General features: G+C 36.4%; 3 long non-coding RNA genes across 4 annotated transcripts; all 3 read right to left on the bottom strand.

Moving 5' to 3' along the window:
* Nucleotides 1-3,563: 3,563 nt before the first annotated feature.
* On the bottom strand, nt 3,564-15,964 carry LOC126877393 (uncharacterized). 2 transcript variants are annotated; one of them, XR_007694980.1, is made up of 2 exons: nt 15,769-15,964; nt 3,564-3,677 (listed from the first exon to the last, which is right to left on the bottom strand). It is a non-coding gene; the product is annotated as an uncharacterized LOC126877393 (long non-coding RNA). The 2 variants fall into 2 exon arrangements; XR_007694981.1 differs by lacking the exon at nt 3,564-3,677 and adding an exon at nt 3,708-3,803.
* On the bottom strand, nt 5,478-6,117 carry LOC126877392 (uncharacterized). The gene is made up of 3 exons (XR_007694979.1): nt 5,728-6,117; nt 5,581-5,652; nt 5,478-5,502 (listed from the first exon to the last, which is right to left on the bottom strand). It is a non-coding gene; the product is annotated as an uncharacterized LOC126877392 (long non-coding RNA).
* A 1,601-nt stretch (nt 15,965-17,565) lies between the features above and the next one.
* On the bottom strand, nt 17,566-18,178 carry LOC126877391 (uncharacterized). The gene is made up of 3 exons (XR_007694978.1): nt 17,818-18,178; nt 17,669-17,740; nt 17,566-17,590 (listed from the first exon to the last, which is right to left on the bottom strand). It is a non-coding gene; the product is annotated as an uncharacterized LOC126877391 (long non-coding RNA).
* Between the last annotated feature and the right edge of the window lie 2,109 nt (nt 18,179-20,287).

The following is a 20,287-nucleotide window of genomic DNA, read 5'->3' as shown; positions in this document are numbered from 1 at the left end:
TTTGCGAGATATTTTGATTGTTTCGACGCTTAAATGGTTGTGCATTGCATTAGCACTGTGAAATGGAGTTCAACGAGTGCTTAAACGTCGAAATATCTCCAACGGGAAGGAAATGACGGCTATTTTTCGCTAAAATTTTCGAAATCTTCGCGATTTGCGAGATATTTTGATTGTTTCGACGCTTAAATGGTTGTGCATTGCATTAGCACTGTGAAATGGAGTTCAACGAGTGCTTAAACGTCGAAATATCTCCAACGGGAAGGAAATGACGGCTATTTTTCGCTAAAATTTTTCGAAATCTTCGCGATTTGCGAGATATTTTGATTGTTTCGACGCTTAAATGGTTGTGCATTGCATTAGCACTGTGAAATGGAGTTCAACGAGTGCTTAAACGTCGAAATATCTCCAACGGGAAGGAAATGACGGCTATTTTTCGCTAAAATTTTCGAAATCTTCGCGATTTGCGAGATATTTTGATTGTTTCGACGCTTAAATGGTTGTGCATTGCATTAGCACTGTGAAATGGAGTTCAACGAGTGCTTAAACGTCGAAATATCTCCAACGGGAAGGAAATGACGGCTATTTTTCGCTAAAATTTTCGAAATCTTCGCGATTTGCGAGATATTTTGATTGTTTCGACGCTTAAATGGTTGTGCATTGCATTAGCACTGTGAAATGGAGTTCAACGAGTGCTTAGACGTCGAAATATCTCCAACGGGAAGGAAATGACGGCTATTTTTCGCTAAAATTTTCGAAATCTTCGCGATTTGCGAGATATTTTGATTGTTTCGACGCTTAAATGGTTGTGCATTGCATTAGCACTGTGAAATGGAGTTCAACGAGTGCTTAAACGTCGAAATATCTCCAACGGAAGGAAATGACGGCTATTTTTCGCTAAAATTTTCGAAATCTTCGCGATTTGCGAGATATTTTGATTGTTTCGACGCTTAAATGGTTGTGCATTGCATTAGCACTGTGAAATGGAGTTCAACGAGTGCTTAAACGTCGAAATATCTCCAACGGGAAGGAAATGACGGCTATTTTTCGTCAAAATTTTCGAAATCTTCGCGATTTGCGAGATATTTTGATTGTTTCGACGCTTAAATGGTTGTGCATTGCATTAGCACTGTGAAATGGAGTTCAACGCGTGCTTAAACGTCGAAATATCTCCAACGGGAAGGAAATGACGGCTATTTTTCGCTAAAATTTTCGAAATCTTCGCGATTTGCGAGATATTTTGATTGTTTCGACGCTTAAATGGTTGTGCATTGCATTAGCACTGTGAAATGGAGTTCAACGAGTGCTTAAACGTCGAAATATCTCCAACGGGAAGGAAATGACGGCTATTTTTCGCTAAAATTTTCGAAATCTTCGCGATTTGCGAGATATTTTGATTGTTTCGACGCTTAAATGGCTGTGCATTGCATTAGCACTGTGAAATGGAGTTCAACGAGTGCTTAAACGTCGAAATATCTCCAACGGGAAGGAAATGACGGCTATTTTTCGCTAAAATTTTCGAAATCTTCGCGATTTGCGAGATATTTTGATTGTTTCGACGCTTAAATGGCTGTGCATTGCATTAGCACTGTGAAATGGAGTTCAACGAGTGCTTAAACGTCGAAATATTTCCAACGGGAACGAAATGACGGCTATTTTTCGCTAAAATTTTCGAAATCTTCGCGATTTGCGAGATATTTTGATTGTTTCGACGCTTAAATGGTTGTGCATTGCATTAGCACTGTGAAATGGAGTTCAACGAGTGCTTAAACGTCGAAATATCTCCAACGGGAAGGAAATGACGGCTATTTTTCGCTAAAATTTTCGAAATCTTCGCGATTTGCGAGATATTTTGATTGTTTCGACGCTTAAATGGTTGTGCATTGCATTAGCACTGTGAAATGGAGTTCAACGAGTGCTTAAACGTCGAAATATCTCCAACGGGAAGGAAATGACGGCTATTTTTCGCTAAAATTTTCGAAATCTTCGCGATTTGCGAGATATTTTGATTGTTTCGACGCTTAAATGGTTGTGCATTGCATTAGCACTGTGAAATGGAGTTCAACGAGTGCTTAAACGTCGAAATATCTCCAACGGGAAGGAAATGACGGCTATTTTTCGCTAAAATTTTCGAAATCTTCGCGATTTGCGAGATATTTTGATTGTTTCGACGCTTAAATGGCTGTGCATTGCATTAGCACTGTGAAATGGAGTTCAACGAGTGCTTAAACGTCGAAATATCTCCAACGGGAAGGAAATGACGGCTATTTTTCGCTAAAATTTTCGAAATCTTCGCGATTTGCGAGATATTTTGATTGTTTCGACGCTTAAATGGCTGTGCATTGCATTAGCACTGTGAAATGGAGTTCAACGAGTGCTTAAACGTCGAAATATCTCCAACGGGAAGGAAATGACGGCTATTTTTCGCTAAAATTTTCGAAATCTTCGCGATTTGCGAGATATTTTGATTGTTTCGACGCTTAAATGGTTGTGCATTGCATTAGCACTGTGAAATGGAGTTCAACGAGTGCTTAAACGTCGAAATATCTCCAACGGGAAGGAAATGACGGCTATTTTTCGCTAAAATTTTCGAAATCTTCGCGATTTGCGAGATATTTTGATTGTTTCGACGCTTAAATGGTTGTGCATTGCATTAGCACTGTGAAATGGAGTTCAACGAGTGCTTAAACGTCGAAATATCTCCAACGGGAAGGAAATGACGGCTATTTTTCGCTAAAATTTTCGAAATCTTCGCGATTTGCGAGATATTTTGATTGTTTCGACGCTTAAATGGTTGTGCATTGCATTAGCACTGTGAAATGGAGTTCAACGAGTGCTTAAACGTCGAAATATCTCCAACGGGAAGGAAATGACGGCTATTTTTCGCTAAAATTTTCGAAATCTTCGCGATTTGCGAGATATTTTGATTGTTTCGACGCTTAAATGGTTGTGCATTGCATTAGCACTGTGAAATGGAGTTCAACGAGTGCTTAGACGTCGAAATATCTCCAACGGGAAGGAAATGACGGCTATTTTTCGCTAAAATTTTCGAAATCTTCGCGATTTGCGAGTGTCACGTCCCGCGCTCCGCACGCGCCGTAACGAGAACAAGAAAACTATTCTATACAAAACGCGCGAATAAAGATTTGAATACACAAACGAACACACGGCACCACGAAACTAAAGGAAGGATTAACAAAGTGAGGGGCGACTAATAAATCCAATCAGTATAAAATAAAATAAAATAAATAAAACCAGCTGACGGATTGAACGAGTTACGAACCAAATAAATAAATCAGGAAATAAGAATAACTGCAGAAAGGGAAATAATTGAAAACGCCAGAAATACGAGTATATATATAAGTATATTTTAATCAATCAACTTGAAGAGTTACATATAAGTATAAACATATATGCTAGGCACGTAATAATTAGTATATATTATAGTTAGCGCTTATAATACTATGCAACAAATACAATATTATCAATTTATGAAATATAAGTATATACAAAGTTAAAAACTAATACATACAATATTGTATTATTAAAGAAATAAAAGTTACATTGTCAGAAACATATATATATGTGTGCGCATTCTATTAAACAGATACATATTTGAAACTAGCCTACGTTCCGGTAAAGAATTATAAAATATGAACTACATTACGAAACATGCATGTCTATATATATATATTATATTCTAAACTAAACTACTATTAATGTACGCTCGAATCGACAATCTAAGATACAGGCTACGCTCCGGTAAAGAGTTATAAAATAAGAATTACATTACGAAACATGCATGTCTCTACACAAACTTATAAAAATCTATATTCTAAACTACTACTAATCTATGTGATTTTTACAATCTAAAATACATACTTAAAACTAGCCTAGATGCCGGTAGAGCATTATAATATAAGAATTACATTATGAAACATGCATGTCTCTATATAAACATATAAATAATTCATTTTTCTAAACTAAAACTACTATTAATAATCTACAAAAGAAATAGAACACACAACGCAACACTTGGGACTAAGCGACAACTTGTCGATAACCCAAACGCTCAAAATAATTAACATCGCAACGACCTGAGTAATTGCATACAGAAATTCTATCATCAAACACAAATATGTAAACACACACTAAACGCACAATAATCTAGAAACAAAACCTTCAATACTATGTTGTCACACTACAAGATATATATGTATATATGAAATCAAATGATTGACACATAACCTCAAATACACAACACTATATCACTAAAGAATCTGAATGAAAATCACTTTGCCAGAAATATATACATATATACGCGTGCGTGTGTGTGTGTTCTATCTTATTAAAAGAAATTAATATAAAATAAATAATTAACATTTCATTTCGTATGAACACTATATGGGCAAGAGAGATATGCATATAAATACGTATATATATATATATATATATATATGTATGTGTGAGTGCATATGTTTTATATTATCGAATACTCTATGAAATAAACTACTCGAAACAATAAATAATGCAATCAAAGAATTACAAAACATTAGCTATACTGAAGTGACACACAACATAAACATATATATATACGTATATTCACACGAGTTATACTATTGTCGCTTTAAAATAATATTAATAAATAAATGTTCTAATTGCGGTAGAATAAGGAAAAACGAGCGACAGACGAAAATTACTTCGATATCAAACAAAACTAAAGACCCGTCACTAAAAACTTTACTGATGACATTTATGAGCGGCCATGTTGGATTTACACGCGTCATGGCGACAGGAATATTAGGGATTAATGGAAGTCAGGCGCGAGAAACAAATCATCAAAACACATTGTTAACACTTTTCTTTAATAAATTTTATGGGCAACTACAAATATAAAAATATATATATATATATATTTAAATAAAAGGGGGAAATATAAAATAAAAAAAATTAATTAACAAACGTAAAATAGATAACCTAACACTGTCAGACTAAAAAATATATATATATATATATATATATACACATATTGAACACAAAATTAATAATAATAAGGAACATCAAAACAGCGAACCAACAAAATTGAGGCAGCTACAATAAATCAAAATCGAAGCAAGGAGCTCCGGGATAAAGTTCGCTGAACTCACACATACACCAATAGCGCACAACAGGGGAAATTCCCTTTCTCCCAGAAGCATGGTGACGAAGATGCGCCTCCAAAACCTCTTCGGGAATTTCATTCGCAAAACGAACTTTCACGCAACGCTCGGTATCGACGATTTCAACCAGAGGGGGTTCCCTCTCCAATATGACGGTCTCCGCATCAAAGAAACTCTCGTCGAAAGTGACTAAATCGTCAAAACCCAATTTCGACACAGCCTCGGCACCAATGTAAAACAGTTCCTCCAAACTCCCCGACACTCGTGGTCCATCACAAGGCCGCATGCGCTTGATGGGTTCCCCTGAGTCGCCCATGGGCTCTTCGGAATCCCTCTTTCGCTTGGGCTGGAAACAACACGGTATATTTTAAATAAAACGAAACAGGACGAACCAAACGAACTAAAAATAAGACTAAATACGTACCAGGGAAGTCTGGAAAGGAACCTCTGATAGAAACGACTCAGCAAACATGGTTCGAACGTCGATCACCGAAGCCTAAGGAAATGGCAAAAAAAGGGAAAAACAATCAAAAACACAAAACAATCTTAATATGCAAACATCCAAACTTACGCAAAACAATTCGAAGGAGGAGGTCTTTGTTATGGGAGAGCAGCGGAGTTGCGCGTGTTGCCCGAGCAAACTTTAAAATAATAATGATGCTGCAGCCACCAGCCCTTCCACGCGCCAAAGAAACACCGGTAATTCCCACGGTACAGCACGTGGAAGTTTCTCGCGAAACGGACTAGATCAGCGTGGAATGCCTCAAATCTCCTAGACGCTAGCTCAGCGGAAACACAAGACTGATAAAAACTAAGTCGAAATATGGTATTTACATTTTGTCACGTACGATTCTAAGAAGCCCAAACTGCAACATCCCGATTCCCACGGAAGCGTACCCCCAGCGGACCACCACCTCGTGGGGGATGGCATTATAAATAAGCGATGCAACATAGCGCGGTGTTCATAATCGGTTGATTTTTATTCAGATCATTACCAGTTCATAATCGGTTGATTTTTATTCAGATCATTACCAGTTCATAATCAGTTGATATTCAGTTCATAATCGGTTCATTTTTTATTCAGTTCATAATCAGTTCTTTATTCAGTGCATTATTAGCTCATTATTCGTGCATTATTCGTTCATCAGTTTGCGATCGTTTGTTACTACGGCTCATTATTCTTTGCGTCTAGAAATTTGTATAAGTATTTTGCGTTTCGGGGTCTTTAGTTTTTTCGATAAAGAAAAGAGAGTCGCGATTAAATAAAGTAAAATTTTAAGTCTTCATTGCGATATCAATTCAGTTAGCAAGTCACTCAATTTGTATCGAAATAGTTTAATAAAGTAAAGGTTGATAGAAAACTATATTCGAGATTAAATAATAAACCCAACAACCTTCGACGATCACCGGGACAGCTGGAGTGATGGCACCCGATAGCACCTTTTCCTCAAGGTAAGCAAATTAAATTTAAAAAAAAAAACTTTCTTCTTCTCTGGCAATCTCGTTGTCCTCGAGAATTGAATCAAAACCTCCTATCATCGATTTCGTTTACGGTTTTTAAGATAGAAACATTGCTTAAATTTTAAACAAAGGAGTTGTCCGTTGTGTCGGCTTGTGCGAACGGTGTTTTCAGCTACTGAAACACCCACTGATCTTCGCATTCCTCCTCCCATTGTTGGTAAAATATTACCCATCTTTGGGCAAGGCTTGCGAAATCACACAAGTCCCGCTCAGAAAGGACTAATAAATATATCGTCGGGGTCAATTGAAAATCAAGAACGATACCGGTATTGCTATTAACCGATATTCTTGCCATTCTTGCATGCGATTATAAGAAAGATATAACAAAACAATCCCTCCTTCGGGAAATTAACCAAAAGATCGTTCGCTGTGTCGGCTCGTGCAAACGGTGTTTTCAATTACCGAGAACACCCATCGATCTTCGCCTTCCTCCTCCCACTGTTGGTAAATTATTACCCGTCTTTGGGCAAGGCTGGCGAAATCACACGAGTCCCACACAGAGAGGATCGTTAGAATTATCCTCGATAGCTAAACTCAAAAGGCAAGAAAATCGTGGCGACAGAATCCATCGGGGTAAATGAATTGAGTTTCGGTCTTAACAGCGAAATTAAAAGAGAAGAGGAAGTCAAACGAAAAAATAAATTTATATCAAACAACAAACAATCTCACATTCCTATCTAATCCAGCAACGCTAAAATATATATATCTAGCTAATCAAATATATATATATAATAACCTAACCCATTTCACATTCAAGTAAAAATCCGTTCGACGAGGAAAAATATTTATTGTACCCAGCTTTAATCCTCTCCCGCGCTAGTATCCCTGCGCATAGCAGGTTAGCCGAAAAGTGAAATTCGTTTACCAGTTGCATTAAGCGTCAGTTAACGCTACCCATTAAACGCAAAGGAAAATAATAAAAAATAAAATATTTTGAAATAGTCTTTGGACTATTTCTGGTGGCAGCAACTACCGTATTAATTAATAACCTAAATCGGAATTAAATACACAATAATATCATTTTAATTTATTTCCTTTCCGATTAAATTCAAAACTCAAACTCAACTATAAAAAAAAAAAAAAAAAAAATTTTCAGTAAAATTCAACCTTAGATTTGATCGATTTAAACAAACAAATTGATACGTAACAGATTAGTAGTATATAAATTTTTGGTGGCAGCGGTGGGATACGATTCACGGAGGATTAAAGTTGGTTTAAACGATTCGACACGCTCCATAGTAGATTAAAGTTGTCACGCTCGATTAATAAAATATATACCTAAGAAATAATGTCAACTAAATTAGAATCATTGGACAAAAACATGATCTTGATGTTATCGGAAAAACTTAAAGCATGGGATGCGAATTTTCGCGACATGAGTACAACAATGAATAAATTACAAGACGATGTGCGTTCACTGAAAATAAAAAAGGAAAGCAAGACACCCGTATCATCGCCGATAATTTCCCAAGCGACAATACCGATAGAAGTTAATCCCCAATCAATTAAGTTAAAAGATGCCATAGAGACAGTACCAGTGTTCGACGGACATCGACCCTCGGTATTTCGATTTTTAAGAGCATGCGAACGCGCACGAAACATGGTTCCTAAGCATCAAGAATCTCAGTTAGTAAAATTATTAACGAATAAACTTCGCGGACACGCATTTCTCGCCATAGAAGACACAGAAATAATAAGTTTAAACGATTTCGGGAATAAATTAAAAGATATGTTCGGTCCGGGAAAAACGGTTAACGAATATAAAGGGGAATTAGCTACAATATTTCAACGACCGGGAGAAAATATTTTGGACTACGTAGAACGCGTCAAAGATCTCAGGCTGGCGATAATGAACGGGGAAAGGTACGAGTACGGCACCGTATTTCAAGATAGGATAGATCGAGACACGAGGGAAGCTTTCGTTAAGGGGCTCCCAAACGAGGTGTATTTACGAGTAAAGATAGCAGGATACCAATCCTTGGACGATGCGTACCGCCAAGCCGTGAAAGCAACGCGAGAATTAAAACAAGTGAAAAATAGAATTCGATACCGACATCCGACACCTTCGGATAATTATAACCAAAACAACGTTCATCCACCATACAATAGTATTTATACTGTAAACAACCGCCAGAACTGGAGATTTGTACCGCCGTCGCGGAAACATCTAAACAACCCGGGAATAGAAGAAAATGTCAGGAAAGAAACAAGAGCAATAACTTGGGAAGAAAAACGCATAAATAAATACCTCGATAGAGATCTAGATCAAAAGAAAGATGCTGATCATTTCAACCAATCAACTTTTCAATGCAAACACCATTCCGTTGCTGTGATAAGGGATAATGTCACGTTAAATAATAAGAGGACGCACGGTGCCATAGACAGGATCATGAGTGAGAAATTTTCTGAGTTACCAAACAAGATAAATAATATTAGTGCCAAAGAACTTTCAGACGAAGCAGGAACTAGGAAATTGAACAACGAGACGACAGGCAATGCTTATCCACTGCCTAACATCACAGAGATATTGTACCCGCTGGGAAGTGCAAATTGCCCCTCCACGTTCGACTTGGCAAAGATACAAAAGCAAGACTCCACGAATTTCGTGAATGTTTCAACCATAATAGGAAAAGAGATAGCGAGTGCATCTCACTCAAAAACCTCTATAAAACCATCAGAAGGAAACTTTATTGAACTCAAAGCCAAATCATTAAATTGCAAGGAAGATCACACTATAGAGAATAAAAATATAACTATCCATAAATCCAAAACAGAATCTATAAGCAAAAAGGTTTGTAATAAAAATTCAAAGACTAATTCCAAATCTACCAAAAATATTCCTAAACGTTCCTTACAAATAAATAATAATTTAATTACAATAAGCACTTCCAGTGAAACTATTCATCCTGAAAGGGTAGAGGAAAACAAAGGTGTTGTGAATAAAGTAAATAAAGAAGAAAAAGGGGTAACTAAGGAAAAGGATTCTAAACATTTTCAAGCTGAAGAAACACAAGTCCAACGAGCTCGAAGAAATCAAAAGGGAGAAAATAGGGAATCACCAGTCGAAGATATATATAAAAACTTGAATAAATACGCTAGCCATTGGATTATAATTGGATTAAAAATACTTTATTGGTTACTACATCTAATATTTGACGTAGGTAACATAGTAGGTAGTGCTGATCTTATGATTTCCCCAGGAAAATATAGATGGTATCACACTATACTATATACAAAATATTTTTGGGTTAATATGGCTGCGGCACTTTCAAAAATTTGTATTTTGAATACTATTGTCAAGCAATTGGATAATTGGATCGATGTCAGTAAACTTGCGTCTTGGCGCAAAACAAAAACTAAAATGAAGGAAAGGAACGAAACTCTCCCCGCACAAATTAGTTTCGGACATCTAGCCAGAGAACCTATTGGTGAAGTAACAATCGAAGAGAACACGGAACCAACATGCGCAGAATATCTCGAAGATCTGTTTAATAAAATTGACACTGTACAACGAATGGCAAGAGAAAATTTGATAAAATCCAAACTAAGACTAACGATCGGCGAATTAACCCTCAAGATTTTAAAACAGGAGATTCGATATATCTACTAAAAGAACCTAGTAAAGGAAAATTCTCCGATCAATATACTGGACCATACAAGGTGCTAGAAATCTTGCAGAACCAAAACGTCAAGATTGAAGTAAAAGGGATTCCACGAACGGTGCACTTAAACAAACTAAAACTAGCGCATAACCGAAATAAACAATGAGTAGAGTGATTTCAGTGGGCAACGTAGTGCAGTAGTGTATGTTGTAGTGCTGTTCATCGATACAGATATCGAACACCTAAAAGAAAAGGAAAAATTATTATGTGTACTCTAATTATTGTTCGAATATAAAACATGTTGATTTAATAAATAACTAAATGAGTAAAAGTGAAAGTTACCTTAAGAACAAGTGATCAACAAATAAGGAAGTGTACGTGCAAGTACAGGTTATGGATCGTTGTTCGTGGAACATAATGTATGACAGCTACCTAAAATAAGTGAATAAATTAGTTTCAATTGTCTCAGTGCAAAATACGAGGTTACTAAGTGTTATAACTATATTGTGGATAAATCAAAAGGGGGTGTGACACTGTTCGTCGAATAATACAGATAGCGAAAACCTAAAAAGAAAAAAAAAAGAAAATTATTATGTGTACTCCAATTATTGTTTGAATATACAACGTGTTGATTCAATAAATAATTAAAAGAGTGGAAGTGAAAGTTACCTTGTGAACAAGTAATCATCACACGAAAGGTTTACGTGCAAAATAGGTTATGGATCTCTGTTTGCGGAACACCATGTACGACAGCCAGCTGAAAATAAATGAACAAATTAACTTCAATTGCCTTAATGCAAAATACAACATTACTAAACGTTGTAACAATACTGTGGAAGCATGGCGCTGTTCGTCGAACAACACAGATAGCGGAAACCTGAAAAGAAAAGAAGTTTATTACGAGTGCTCCAATTACTGTTTGAATGTAAAACGTGTTAGTTCAACGAATAATTAGAACAGTGAAAGTGCAACTCACCTCGCGAACAATTAATCACCATACAAGGAAGTGTACATACATGAATTTTGCAGATTAACAAGAAGAAATAAAGTAGCTGATAAGTGTAGAAAGTGGTTAGAAAATAATTAAGATAGATTAATTGAAAGTAAAAGGATATTTTATTATGTATTAATCTACGTAGTATTGTTATATTATTATATCTAACATGTAGAAGCGAATTTTGTAATGCACAATAGCGGTCGCATGCACAATGCACTATACACATATTAAATTAAATAAACTAAGCAGTACCTTTATGGCCACAGATATAAGACGATTGAAGACAACCGTAGTAAGTATTTAAGACATATCCAAGAATCAGATGATGTTGTGGGAATGCTCTAGGTAAGTGATGGGGCATCGAAAGAGTAGAACCTGAAGAATTAAAGACAATGTTAATCTAACAAGTAGATTTTAATCACTAATAAGGGAACTAACTCATATCATACACAAAATAATAGCAAATAGCAATTACATGCAATAATAAATTAATAGGAAAATAAGAAAGGTTAATAAACACAGGAATAGGTTAGAAATTAATCAACATAGACTAACTAAATATTAACAACATGACCGAACTCGGTGCAAAAGAATAAAGTTACGCTATACAAAATATCTGGTAACACAATACACAAAAAACATTAACTAAATTAAACAAGAATTATATATAAATGCAAGTCGTGTATAATCAAAACAATGACTATTGAAATTCGGTAACAACACAATCCATGCTATCACATTTAAGTAACACACGGTATTGACACACACAATATCACGAAACACAAAACAATATTACAGAAACACTATAAAATAAATCTATTTCAACAACACGCTATTGTCGACATTAAACAAACGATACACGCAAGCGACCATGTTGAAAACTCGTCACGCGCACTCCACACATACGCACCCCAATACATATAATAGCCAATACAATGCAATACAGCATTATAATTGCAATGCTAGGTACTGAACACAAAAAAAAAATATAAAAAAAAAGAGAAAAAAAAAGAAAGAGGGGAGAGAGTTAAGGAAAAAATATATAATAAATAACAACTAACATAACCATAACATATTATATTATACACATACAGGATAGGTCCGAACAAAGCTTATAAAATTTATAAAATATATATATTAACTGTTCTCATATGTATGTACAGAACAGGTGGCGAGTTCATCAACCCTAACATAGAGGACTCAGACGGACTTGTACCCGCATTCGATCTGGAAGCGACGGAGGATGTCCAGTCTTGCCTCTGTGTTCGGTTGATACGTTCCGTCTACCATTTAGATAACGGTCATCTTTGTCAAGACTGTTTCGATAACTTAGATCCAGACGACCAGGACCTATGTGACGACCCACCCACTCATTTCATATGCGGAGTACCTGCAAGAACACGAATATCATACTGTCGCATGTGTGATATAAACCTAGCGGACATACAACCCGCTATATCATGCCTCCAATGCATGATCATTTACGCTAATCTAACTCACCTTGAAAGAAACTTTTTAGTTCAAGGAACAGTGATCCGCGCCGTAGAACTATGAAGTACTTGTATGCTACGCACAAGACCAAACACTGATGCTATCCACCTGTAAACAAATGACATTTATAACTATGCACATAACTTTCACTTAATGTTTACCAATATATATATACACGCATGTTGTAAAGTAGGCAATATCTATTGATAATCCAAGTGACTCGTAAAATAAGTCGTTATATTTACCATTACACGCACATATATATATATTCAAAGACAAGCTATAATTGTAATAAAAAAAGAAAAAAGGGGGAGAGGAAAAAAATATATAAATATAAACTTTTTATATATATAAAATAATAATAATAATAAAAGGTTATTCTTATTTCTAATAAACCCGAGAGTAAGAAACAATTTAATAAATTGTTGATAGGAAGATGAACCACCTAGTCATCATACTCACCCTCATCAAAATAACATACGGCCTGGTAGGATATGACTGCAATGGCAACCACCTCAATGTTACCACTATCTCTCTAAACTCCATCGGGGATTGCAGCATACAGCCTACATTGACTGAAACCCAAGATATTTATATACAATTACTTCAACTCTCAGAATTTGAATTTACCAACGTAAGGCAATGCAAAGTGCAAATAACTCGAATTGTATATTACTGCGGCATGCACTCTCACACGTCGGCAGTGCATAACGGATTCGCCGAATACCTCCATGAAACAACCGCCCAACAATGTACAAGGATGCACCAAGACGGCACGTTTTCACTCGGACCACAAAACCTTATAGTTGGTCTAAAGGATAATGCGACAGAAACAAGGTCGCTTGTCCTAGCCGGCAAGCTAACAGACGACGGCAGCTGCCAGGGAACACAGTATGTAGACCCATATGGGAGCTGGGAAAAGGTCATTGTACAAGCAACAGTGAGGATAAGTTTAAAATCAGCAGTCGTGCCAGTACGGATCGAGGCGAACAAAATTCTACTGAAATCAGGAACGGTATGTACCTTTAGCGAAGGAAACTGTCTAGACGCTGAAAACGGATACACTTATTGGCAACCACAACCACCCTCACCATGCAAATTTGATCAGTACGATGTACTATATGAAGGAATTGCTACAAGGATCCAGGAAATAAAAACCAACAGAGAATCAGCACAACCAGTTTACGCGCTAACAACGCAGGAAGTAACATTTGCACTGACTAAAACCGGAGAACAGCCACTGTGTGGATATACCCTACTATCCACCGAACACCCCAAATTGTTCCTATTAGAAACAACAAGAGGAAATACGTTCGTCTCCAAAAGAAAGACAGCAGTCGAAAACTTGGACATATTCGCATACGTCAACTCAAAATTCATTTACGTAGAGAAACATATTAAACGACAAATGACGACATTATACCATGATATACTGACACAAAGATGTACCACGCAAAAGAAACTAATAGAAAATGCTTTAAGCTTAGCAATCTTACTGCCCGATGAATTTGCATACACCATAACCAAAACCCCAGGACACATGGCTCTGATCGCAGGAGAAGCAGTCCACATAGTCAAATGCATTCCGGTACAAGTAAAAGTACGACATACAACAGAATGCTATTCGGAACTACCTGTTTGGCAAGGGAATCGCACCGCATTTTTAACGCCAAAAACACACATTCTAACGCAACACGGAAACCACAGAGAATGTAGCGCGGTACTACCTACACTATACAATATCGACGGACTCTGGCACAAATTCGTACCAAAACCCATGGAAACAATTGCACCACAGGAACTCCGCCCGGACGTACGTCAAACGTGGCAATATTCAGCACCATCGTCGTTGGCCACGAGCGGAATATACACCCAAAAGGACCTCGACGCACTTCGGGACCACGTCATGTTCCCGGCAGAAAAATCTGCAGTTTTGAACACATTGGCCAGAGGAGCAACAGGAAAAACAATCGTCCCTGGAACAGTAAACATTCTGGGAATAATGGACGAAAACACATTAACAACAATAGCAAAAAATACCGTATCAAGCTTATGGAATGGTTTTATGGAATTTGGAACTGTCAGTGCAGCAATATTTGGAATACTTGTAATATTTAAATTAATCAAGACGATAATAGATATAGCCATACACGGATACCAGTTACGTGAAACTTACGGATGTGGAATCGCCCTATTAGGAGCAATATGCGGCTCAGTTACCCACCTGCTACTATACCTCAAAGGAAAACGAAATATCGATGATCAAACGGCACAACCTAGAGGAATATCGATAACACCAGTAGTCACTCAACAACCAACGCCATCTACATCCGCCTTGAGCGAACTCAGAGACACCATCAGTCAAATTTCCTTTGGAAATTTGAACTCCAAGGGCGGGGGTGTCACGTCCCGCGCTCCGCACGCGCCGTAACGAGAACAAGAAAACTATTCTATACAAAACGCGCGAATAAAGATTTGAATACACAAACGAACACACGGCACCACGAAACTAAAGGAAGGATTAACAAAGTGAGGGGCGACTAATAAATCCAATCAGTATAAAATAAAATAAAATAAATAAAACCAGCTGACGGATTGAACGAGTTACGAACCAAATAAATAAATCAGGAAATAAGAATAACTGCAGAAAGGGAAATAATTGAAAACGCCAGAAATACGAGTATATATATAAGTATATTTTAATCAATCAACTTGAAGAGTTACATATAAGTATAAACATATATGCTAGGCACGTAATAATTAGTATATATTAGAGTTAGCGCTTATAATACTATGCAACAAATACAATATTATCAATTTATGAAATATAAGTATATACAAAGTTAAAAACTAATACATACAATATTGTATTATTAAAGAAATAAAAGTTACATTGTCAGAAACATATATATATGTGTGCGCATTCTATTAAACAGATACATATTTGAAACTAGCCTACGTTCCGGTAAAGAATTATAAAATATGAACTACATTACGAAACATGCATGTCTATATATATATATTATATTCTAAACTAAACTACTATTAATGTACGCTCGAATCGACAATCTAAGATACAGGCTACGCTCCGGTAAAGAGTTATAAAATAAGAATTACATTACGAAACATGCATGTCTCTACACAAACTTATAAAAATCTATATTCTAAACTACTACTAATCTATGTGATTTTTACAATCTAAAATACATACTTAAAACTAGCCTAGATGCCGGTAGAGCATTATAATATAAGAATTACATTATGAAACATGCATGTCTCTATATAAACATATAAATAATTCATTTTTCTAAACTAAAACTACTATTAATAATCTACAAAAGAAATAGAACACACAACGCAACACTTGGGACTAAGCGACAACTTGTCGATAACCCAAACGCTCAAAATAATTAACATCGCAACGACCTGAGTAATTGCATACAGAAATTCTATCATCAAACACAAATATGTAAACACACACTAAACGCACAATAATCTAGAAACAAAACCTTCAATACTATGTTGTCACACTACAAGATATATATGTATATATGAAATCAAATGATTGACACATAACCTCAAATACACAACACTATATCACTAAAGAATCTGAATGAAAATCACTTTGCCAGAAATATATACATATATACGCGTGCGTGTGTGTGTGTTCTATCTTATTAAAAGAAATTAATATAAAATAAATAATTAACATTTCATTTCGTATGAACACTATATGGGCAAGAGAGATATGCATATAAATACGTATATATATATATATATATATATGTATGTGTGAGTGCATATGTTTTATATTATCGAATACTCTATGAAATAAACTACTCGAAACAATAAATAATGCAATCAAAGAATTACAAAACATTAGCTATACTGAAGTGACACACAACATAAACATATATATATACGTATATTCACACGAGTTATACTATTGTCGCTTTAAAATAATATTAATAAATAAATGTTCTAATTGCGGTAGAATAAGGAAAAACGAGCGACAGACGAAAATTACTTCGATATCAAACAAAACTAAAGACCCGTCACTAAAAACTTTACTGATGACATTTATGAGCGGCCATGTTGGATTTACACGCGTCATGGCGACAGGAATATTAGGGATTAATGGAAGTCAGGCGCGAGAAACAAATCATCAAAACACATTGTTAACACTTTTCTTTAATAAATTTTATGGGCAACTACAAATGTAAAAATATATATATATATATTTAAATAAAAGGGGGGAAATATAAAATTAAAAAAATTAACAAATGTAAAATAGATAACCTAACACTATCAGACTAAAAAATATATATATATATATATACACATATTGAACACAAAATTAATAATAATAAGGAACATCAAAACAGCGAACCAACAAAATTGAGGCAGGTCTACAATAAATCAAAATCGAAGCAAGGAGCTCCGGGATAAAGTTCGCTGAACTCACACATACACCAATAGCGCACAACAGGGGAAATTCCCTTTCTCCCAGAAGCATGGTGACGAAGATGCGCCTCCAAAACCTCTTCGGGAATTTCATTCGCAAAACGAACTTTCACGCAACGCTCGGTATCGACGATTTCAACCAGAGGGGGTTCCCTCTCCAATATGACGGTCTCCGCATCAAAGAAACTCTCGTCGAAAGTAACTAAATCGTCAAAACCCAATTTCGACACAGCCTCGGCACCAATGTAAAACAGTTCCTCCAAACTCCCCGACACTCGTGGTCCATCACAAGGCCGCATGCGCTTGATGGGTTCCCCTGAGTCGCCCATGGGCTCTTCGGAATCCCTCTTTCGCTTGGGCTGGAAACAACACGGTATATTTTAAATAAAACGAAACAGGACGAACCAAACGAACTAAAAATAAGACTAAATACGTACCAGGGAAGTCTGGAAAGGAACCTCTGATAGAAACGACTCAGCAAACATGGTTCGAACGTCGATCACCGAAGCCTAAGGGAATAGCAAAAAAAAAGGGAAAAACAATCAAAATCACAAAACAATCTTAATATGCAAACATCCAAACTTACGCAAAACAATTCGAAGGAGGAGGTCTTTGTTATGGGAGAGCAGCGGAGTTGCGCGTGTTGCCCGAGCAAACTTTAAAATAATAATGATGCTGCAGCCACCAGCCCTTCCACGCGCCAAAGAAACACCGGTAATTCCCACGGTACAGCACGTGGAAGTTTCTCGCGAAACGGACTAGATCAGCGTGGAATGCCTCAAATCTCCTAGACGCTAGCTCAGCGGAAACACAAGACTGATAAAAACTAAGTCGAAATATGGTATTTACATTTTGTCACGTACGATTCTAAGAAGCCCAAACTGCAACATCCCGATTCCCACGGAAGCGTACCCCCAGCGGACCACCACCTCGTGGGGGATGGCATTATAAATAAGCGATGCAACGTAGCGCGGTGTTCATAATCGGTTGATTTTTATTCAGATCATTACCAGTTCATAATCGGTTCATTTTTTATTCAGTTCATAATCAGTTCTTTATTCAGTGCATTATTAGCTCATTATTCGTGCATTATTCGTTCATCAGTTTGCGATCGTTTGTTACTACGGCTCATTATTCTTTGCGTCTAGAAATTTGTATAAGTATTTTGCGTTTCGGGGTCTTTAGTTTTTCGATAAAGAAAAGAGAGTCGCGATTAAATAAAGTAAAATTTTAAGTCTTCATTGCGATATCAATTCAGTTAGCAAGTCACTCAATTTGTATCGAAATAGTTTAATAAAGTAAAGGTTGATAGAAAACTATATTCGAGATTAAATAATAAACCCAACAACCTTCGACGATCACCGGGACAGCTGGAGTGATGGCACCCGATAGCACCTTTTCCTCAAGGTAAGCAAATTAAATTTAAAAAAAAAAAACTTTCTTCTTCTCTGGCAATCTCGTTGTCCTCGAGAATTGAATCAAAACCTCCTATCATCGATTTCGTTTACGGTTTTTAAGATAGAAACATTGCTTAAATTTTAAACAAAGGAGTTGTCCGTTGTGTCGGCTTGTGCGAACGGTGTTTTCAGCTACTGAAACACCCACTGATCTTCGCATTCCTCCTCCCATTGTTGGTAAAATATTACCCATCTTTGGGCAAGGCTTGCGAAATCACACAAGTCCCGCTCAGAAAGGACTAATAAATATATCGTCGGGGTCAATTGAAAATCAAGAACGATACCGGTATTGCTATTAACCGATATTCTTGCCATTCTTGCATGCGATTATAAGAAAGATATAACAAAACAATCCCTCCTTCGGGAAATTAACCAAAAGATCGTTCGCTATGTCGGCTCGTGCAAACGGTGTTTTCAATTATCGAGAACACCCATCGATCTTCGCCTTCCTCCTCCCACTGTTGGTAAATTATTACCCGTCTTTGGGCAAGGCTGGCGAAATCACACGAGTCCCACACAGAGAGGATCGTTAGAATTATCCTCGATAGCTAAACTCAAAAGGCAAGAAAATCGTGGCGATAGAATCCATCGGGGTAAATGAATTGAGTTTCGGTCTTAACAGCGAAATTAAAAGAGAAGAGGAAGTCAAACGAAACAATAAATTTATATAAAACAACAACCAATCTCACATTCCTATCTAATCCAGCAACGCTAAAATATATATATCTAGCTAATCGAATATATATATATATATTAACCTAACCCATTTCACATTCAAGTAAAAATTCGTTCGACGAGGAAAAATATTTATTGTACCCAGCTTTAATCCTCTCCCGCGCTAGTATCCCTGCGCATAGCAGGTTAGCCGAAAAGTGAAATTCGTTTACCAGTTGCATTAAGCGTCAGTTAACGATACCCATTAAACGCAAAAGAAAATAATAAAAAATAAAATATTTTGAAATAGTCTTTGGACTATTTCTGGTGGCAGCAACTACCGTATTAATTAATAACCTAAATCGGAATTAAATACACAATAATATCATTTTAATTTATTTCCTTTCCGATTAAATTCAAAACTCAAACTCAACTATAAAAAAAAAAAAAGAAAAAATTTTTCAGTAAAATTCAACCTTAGATTTGATCGATTTAAACAAACAAATTGATACGTAACAACGGCTATTTCTCGTCAAAATTTACGAAATCTTCGCGATTTGCGAGATATTTTGATTGTTTCGACGCTTAAACGCTGTGCATTGCATTAGCACTGTGAAATGGAGTTCAACGAGTGCTTAAACGTCGAAAAATCTCCAACGCGAAGGAAATGACGGCTATTTTTCGCTAAAATTTTCGAAATCTTAGCGATTTGCGAGATATTTTGATTGTTTCGACGCTTAAATGGTTGTGCATTGCATTAGCACTGTGAAATGGAGTTCAACGAGTGCTTAAACGTCGAAATATCTCCAACGGTAAGGAAATGACGGCTATTTCTCCTCAAAATTTTCGAAATCTTCGCGATTTGCGAGATATTTTGATTGTTTCGACGCTTAAACGTTGTGCATTGCATTAGCACTGTGAAATGGAGTTCAACGAGTGCTTAAA

The sequence above is a fragment of the Bombus huntii genome, unplaced genomic scaffold (genome assembly GCF_024542735.1).
Source record: "Bombus huntii isolate Logan2020A unplaced genomic scaffold, iyBomHunt1.1 ctg00000158.1, whole genome shotgun sequence".
In the NCBI taxonomy this organism is placed as follows: Eukaryota; Metazoa; Arthropoda; class Insecta; order Hymenoptera; family Apidae; genus Bombus; species Bombus huntii.
Note: the sequence above shows the minus strand (reverse complement) of the source record. Positions and strands in the feature narration are given on the sequence as shown.